Consider the following 6779-nt stretch of genomic DNA (forward strand, 5'->3'; position numbering starts at 1 on the left):
TAGCACAGTAATTTGTTACATTGGTTGGGAAACTGAAGGCCAGCTTCTTTTAAAAATGACCTCAGCCTGGGCATGGCCAAAGAGGCCCATAATCTCAGTAACTCAAGAGGCTATGGCAGAGGATTGCAAGTTCAAGGCCAGCCTTAGCAACTTTGAGAGACCTTGTCTCAGAAAACAAAAAGGACTAGGGATATAAATTTATGGTAAAGCAATCCTGGGTTCAATCCTCAGTTATAAGAACAAACAAACAACAACAACAAAATCTCTTAGAGCTAAGTGGCATCACACACCTGTAATCCCAAATCTCAGCCACTCAGGAAGCTAAGGCAAGAGGATCTGAGTTCAAGGCCAGTCTTAAACAAACAAACAAACAAACCTTAGATAAATATTCTTTATTATACTATGTTTAACAGGAGTCAAGAAAACCCTTAATCAGAGCTAAGGGTTTGAAAACAAGCAATCAAAAAAAATTTCTTTGATCACAAGCAAGTTAGTATTTTAGAGAGACCTGAGATCATCTGATGAATTCAAGGAAACAGATTCGGTGATTTCCAATTTGCTGCACTTTTGTTCCTATCACAAGTGACCTGTGTCTAGCATGGGGATTAGGGCACAAAGTGTCAGATCCTTCTCTGCCTTCAAGAGAGAAAAATCTTTTTGCTCTCTGGAAGTGCCACCTCAGCACTGGCAGCTTCACTGTGTACCCCAATGTTATATAAAGCACCACTACCTTTAAAATGTATGAACCAACCCAAATTTGCATTGAATTTTTCATCCTTTGATCCTTCAACACAATATCATTTCACCATGTCTAAGAGCTTCAAAGCTTTGGCTTGAGTAGTAGCCAAACTCCAAGCTGAATCAGATCCTGACTGCACTAAATCTTAAATCTTTTCCATCTTAGCCTCAAATCTATCAGTTTTATCTGAATTCATGAACAGCAACCATCATTAAACTACTTTAGTCATTTTGAGGATAGGGTCTGTAGTATGAGTACCAGTTTGAGCTAATGAGACCAATGTTTTCAAGAAACAGGCAGAAAAAACACTCAATAGAAAGGAGTGTTGCTCTATAAAGTAATTCCTTTGGGAAGTTATATACTTAGTCCAATAATGATGTTATTTCTCAAAACATTTTTGGAGCTTTTCCTTTGGCTTTCAAAGAGAGAGTACTGGTTGCAAAGGTAAACAAGTTTTATAGCTTTACAGCTGAGCAGGTATAAGTTTCGGCAGCAAATCAGCTGTGCAGTAAAGAAAAGAAAAGTAACTTTATTTTTTCCTAACTGAACTTAATTTCAGTCTTATTCACTGCAGTTAATTTTTGTTAATTATTTATTCAGTCCATCCAAGACTTTTCTCTCACCCTTTCCTCCCCGGGTTGCTTTTTAGTTTGGGAGGCTTAAATCATTCCATGGGAAGGGGACCTTGGTTCTCAGAAATTATTGTTTACTCATGGTCGCCCCTCTGTGTTTCCAAACAGGGATCCAGCCCTGGTGATGTCCTTGAGCTGGCCTTGTTCTCCTCTGGATCCTGTGTCCAACCCACAGACCTTGCAAAACTGTTGGGCTGGGCTGCTTGAGGTCCCCAAAGCTCTCTTTTGTGCCCCACTTGCGGGAAGAACAGGGACATACAGGAAGTGTTCGCATGCTCCCTTGTGCTGCTCTGGAGCTCCAGGTTGGAGCATATTCTGCCCATTGTACTCCAGTGCCCACAGGGCCCCTTCTTTACTTCCTCTGCTATTGTGACTGGTGGGCTGGGGCTAGGGCAGCAATGGGAGGCTCACTTCCCCCTCCATTTTCACCAGGGACACAAGGCACAAATCTTGCTTTGCTCCATCCCCATGCTACTCAAAATTTCTTTGGAGGTAGGACAAAATCCCACACAGATAATCATGCATCATTTTTGTAGAGTTGTTGCTTATAATATTAACTTCATGTGCGGGATCTTTGGGGTGTCTTCACTCTTCTTTTGCCTCTTCAATGCCTTTCTATCAAACTCCTCTGCCATGAGTTTCAAGGGTCAAAATGAAAAGGTTAGGAGAGTGGACACTGAGCCAGACTTGCTGGGTTTGAATTGTGATTCCATCAGAAACTAGATTTAGACCCTGGGAATCTCTTTTCCTTGTCTATAAAACAGGGATGATGGTTATGGTGTTTATTTCCTGACTTTGTTATGGGGAATTAATGAGTTAATATGAGTTAATACAAAGCACTTAGAACAGGTGCCTGAACATAGTCATTAGTATGTATTGTAAGTTACATTGGATAAATAAAGAATCTATTAATTCAAAAGATAAGTTTAGCCCTTTTCCTTTGGTGCCTGAAGCTGTCTGAGTGGGATGAAGGACAGGTGTAGGGGGAAAAATTTGGAGAGAGGTACTGTTGTGGTTAATTTTGTGGGTCAACTTGACAGCCATGGGATACCCAGATATTTGGTTAAACACTATTATTCTAGGTATGCCCAGGTGGGTGTTTATGGATGAGATTAACATTTGATCAGTACACCCAGGAAAACAAATTGTCCCCTCCGATGTGAATGGGCTTCATCTAATCCATTGAATAGAACAAAAATTCAGAGTAAGAGAGAATTAACTCTCCTTGCTTGACTGTCCATAAGCTGGGACATGAGTCTTTTGCCTTTGGACTCAGGATTGGACTATGGCTTGTGCCATCAGCTCTGCTCCTTCACAGGCTTTTGGACTTGCTCTGGAACTATACCATTGGCTCTTCTGGGTCTGACTGGCTTACTGCAAAATGTGGGACTTCTTGGCCTCATAACTACAAGAGACAGTTTCTTGATATATATAGTCTTGTGTCACTTAACGATGGAGGTACTTTGAGAGATGTATTGTTAGGCAACTTCATCACTGTGTGAACTTCAGAGAGTGTACTTAAGCCTACATGGTATACCCTAGTATGCACCTAGACTATATGGCATAGCTTCTCCTAGACAATGAATCTGTACAGCATGTTCCCATACTGAATTCTTTAGGCAACTGTGACACTATGGTAAGTATTTATGTATCTAAACATAGACAAGGTACAGAAAATTCAGTATAAAAGATAAAAATCTAAAAGTTTCTCTAGGTGAGTCAGTGAGTGGTAAATAAATATGAAGGCCTAGAATATCACACTGCCATAGACTTTTAAAACACTGTATACTTAGGTTACACTAAATTTATTAAACATTTCTTTCTTCCTTTTAAAAACATACTTATCTTTTAGTTGTAGTTGGACACAATACCTTAATTTTATTTATTTATTTTTATGTGGTGCTGAGAATTGAACCCAGGGCCTCATACATGCTAGGCGAGCGCGCTCTATCACCCAGCCCAAAGATTCCTTTCTTTAATAATAAATTAACCTTAGCCTAATTTAACTTTTTTACTTCACAAACTTTTACATTTTTTGAACTCTTTGACTTTTGTTATAATCACTTAAAACATGATTACATTATACAGCTTTACAAAAATAATTCATTTTTCTATAAATAAAAATAGTAATAAAATTTACTATTATTATTATTTACTTTTTAATTTTTTTTGTTAAAAATGAACACAAAGCACACACATTAGCCTAGGCCTACATAGGGTCGGATCACCTGTATCACCCACCATCTTGCACTTCCACATCTTGTCCCACTGGAAAGCCTTCAGGGGAGATAATAGGATGGAGCTGTCATCTCTTGTGATAACAATGCCTTAGGGAGTCCCTGCTAAAGGACATGCCTCAGGCTCTTCTCAAGGAATTGTCACTCTTCACAGAAATGTGTCCATTATCTGCTTGTAAACAAATAATGCAGCATGAACATTCCTCATTAGTAAGGAAAACTGGTGTTGGGCCCCATATTTTCAAAGTCTTCTTCTTTCTTCAGGTTTCCTTCCTCCTCTTCTCCCTTCTCTCTTCTCCTTTCTTCCAGTGCTAGGGATTGAGTTCCGGGCTTTGCACATGCTAGGTGAGCACTCTACTACTAAGCTACATTCCTAGGTCCTCAAGTTTTCAAACTTTTTTTTTTTTTTTTTAAAATATTTATTTATTTATTTTAGTTTTCGGCGGACACAACATCTTTGTTTGTATGTGGTGCTGAGGATCGAACCCGGGCCGCACGAATGCCAGGCAAGCGTGCTACCGCTTGAGCCACATCCCCAGCCCTAGTTTTCAAACTCTTAAGGAGCTCACTGAGGGCTCCAAATGCTTCTTCCAAATGCTTCACTATGAATTTTCCTGGGAGTTCTTTTTCTTCTGCTGTTTCCTTTTCTCTTGAATCTTCTTCAGCTATGTGTTCACTAAGCAATAGAAATTTTTTAGTTCCACTATAATCTTATGGATCCACCATTGAATATACAGTTCATCATTGACCAAAGCATTGCTATGTGGTGCATGATTGTAAATATATTCCTATTGGTTCTATTTCTTTGCAGAATCCAGGAAGATGCATAGAATACTTCAAAATATTGCCCAGCCACCATCATCTCAACCTTCTCTTTCTTTCTGTATCCATTTATTTTCTCCCCATTTTGCTTTATTAGCTCAGCTTAGTTTAGTTAATGCAAGTGAAGAGTAGTAATGAATAAGGAAAACCAATTGGTTTGGACTAAGTTTGGAGTTTAAGTCACTCATGATACATGTATCAAGACATGGCTTAATAGGATTGGAATTTAAGTCACACATGATACATGTATCAGGACATGGCTTGATAGGATTTTTATCCCTGAAAGCTGTGGCTGTCATGAGTTCCAAACAAAGGACACAATGGGCCATGCCTATTGAGAGCCACCCCCACTCTCAGGATGATTAGAATTGATTGTGTAGGCATTTATTAATTTCTGATTTTTCAACTACTTTTTTTACTAGATTTATTTTCAGCAGAAACTTCAGATAAATGATGTGATTTATTTAAAATATACATTTCTTATTGGCAATTTCAAAATTGCTCACATTAGAAGTTTCATGTTCATGAGATCCTATTTGTCAAAAAAAAAAAAATCTGCTACCCATGTATTTTATCTTGCTTTTGTGATTTATAATGAGGACTGAAATTCAGAACCTTCTGTGTCCTAATCCTCTTTCTAGCACTTTGTCTTCCTGCTGTCTTCAGCATATCACTTAATATCTTGACTTAGATTTCCCATTGATGAAATGAAATCATTAATAATATTTGCCTCCTACAGAATTGTTGAGAAGATTAGTCAGTTAATGTTTGTAGAAATTCTTTGACCATGGAAAGAGCCATATCACTGTGGGATATTATACCGGGTGCTGCCCACATTATCCTTTCATAGAATGTCCACTCTTTAAAATGTCCTTCAAATGAGCTTTGCAGTGCAACAAATTTAGTATTTGTGCACTATAATTTTTGTTTTACTTGTTTAAGAGGTCAAAGAGCTTCTGTATATTGTCGTAATCATTCATCATTCTTTCCATGTTGCTATCTAAACACATTTAAACTCACGTGCGCATGTACACACTTTTACATCTATCTATATATTATCTTAGTGAATGACTTGATGATAGTATTTATAATGTACAATGTGGCTTTGTGTAGATTAGCAGTTTTAATTATTCATTTTCTATGTGCAATGCCAGATTTTTCAAGAATCTAACAAGGAATTGCTAATTTGATTCTCCCCCTTTTTTAATAGAAGCAAGGACACATAGGGATAAAATAAAAAAGAAACATAAGTTTAGGCCTTTGATTTAGAAAAAATCAAAGTGACTTTTTGGCTTGAGTGACTACTCTTCTATTCACCTTTGAGTCACTTAAAAGTAACGACATAGAAGAAATTCTCAGACAAGTTTCATACTTGTATTATCACGTTCCATTGAAAGATACTGCTAGATATCAGTGGGAGCTGTATAAGTGTGTCAATTTTCTTATTCTACAGGGTTTCTTGAATATCCAGAGGGAGATAGAAATGACAAATAAGCTAAATATTTTCTCTGATTCCATTATTCTTTGGTTTTTTTTAGTTTACCACATCAAAGCATGCCATGTAGTGTGTACCCATCCTCTGATCATATCAAATTAAATCAGGAAGGCAGCAGGGGCATATCATATTTCCCAAGTGATAAGCATTGTTGTAATTTTCCAGTATTTATTGCAAGGAAAAATGTTAAATAATATTAGTGAGTGATCATACTATCTTGAGTCTAGAAATAAGGAACTCTGGATAGAAAAATATACTTGGCACCACTTTACTACTAAGGACATTTTTCAAGACAGGTAAGTAAGAAGGATTTGGAGTTACAAACGAAAACTAAAAGGGATGGAAAGATGTCCACTGGTACAAGCTCTCTGGATGGATAAATGTGGAATAGGGAATAAAGAAAGAGGGGCTTGGAATTCAGGTGTGGGGCAGGAGAGGGATTAGTGGGGAGTGACATTTCCTAGGTGGACAGTAAAGGAAGAATTACTTGTTTAAATGTGAGAGCAGGATTCCAACATTAATGTTCTCAAGAGAGAACTGTAGGGGCTGGGATGTGGCTCAAGCGGTAGCGCGCTTGCCTGGCATGCGTGCGGCCTGGGTTCGATCCTCAGCACCACATACAAAGATGTTGTGTCCGCCGATAACTAAAAAAATAAATATTAAGAAAACTCTCTCTCTCTCCCTCTCCCTCTCTCTCTCTCTCTCCCTCTCTCACTCTCTCTTTAAAAAAAAAAAAAAAAAAGAGAGAACTGTATGAAATCCTTCCTCCCAAACTACAAGTTGAGATGCCCCAGAAGAACATGAAGAAGCAAAGTGACAATATCTGGATTCGTTGCTTTCTAGGAGGCCACTGA

The sequence above is a fragment of the Marmota monax genome, unplaced genomic scaffold, assembly GCF_021218885.2.
Source record: "Marmota monax isolate L192 unplaced genomic scaffold, Marmota_monax_Labrador192_F-V1.1 WCK01_AAM20220418_F8-fsc00033, whole genome shotgun sequence".
NCBI lineage: Eukaryota > Metazoa > Chordata > Mammalia > Rodentia > Sciuridae > Marmota > Marmota monax.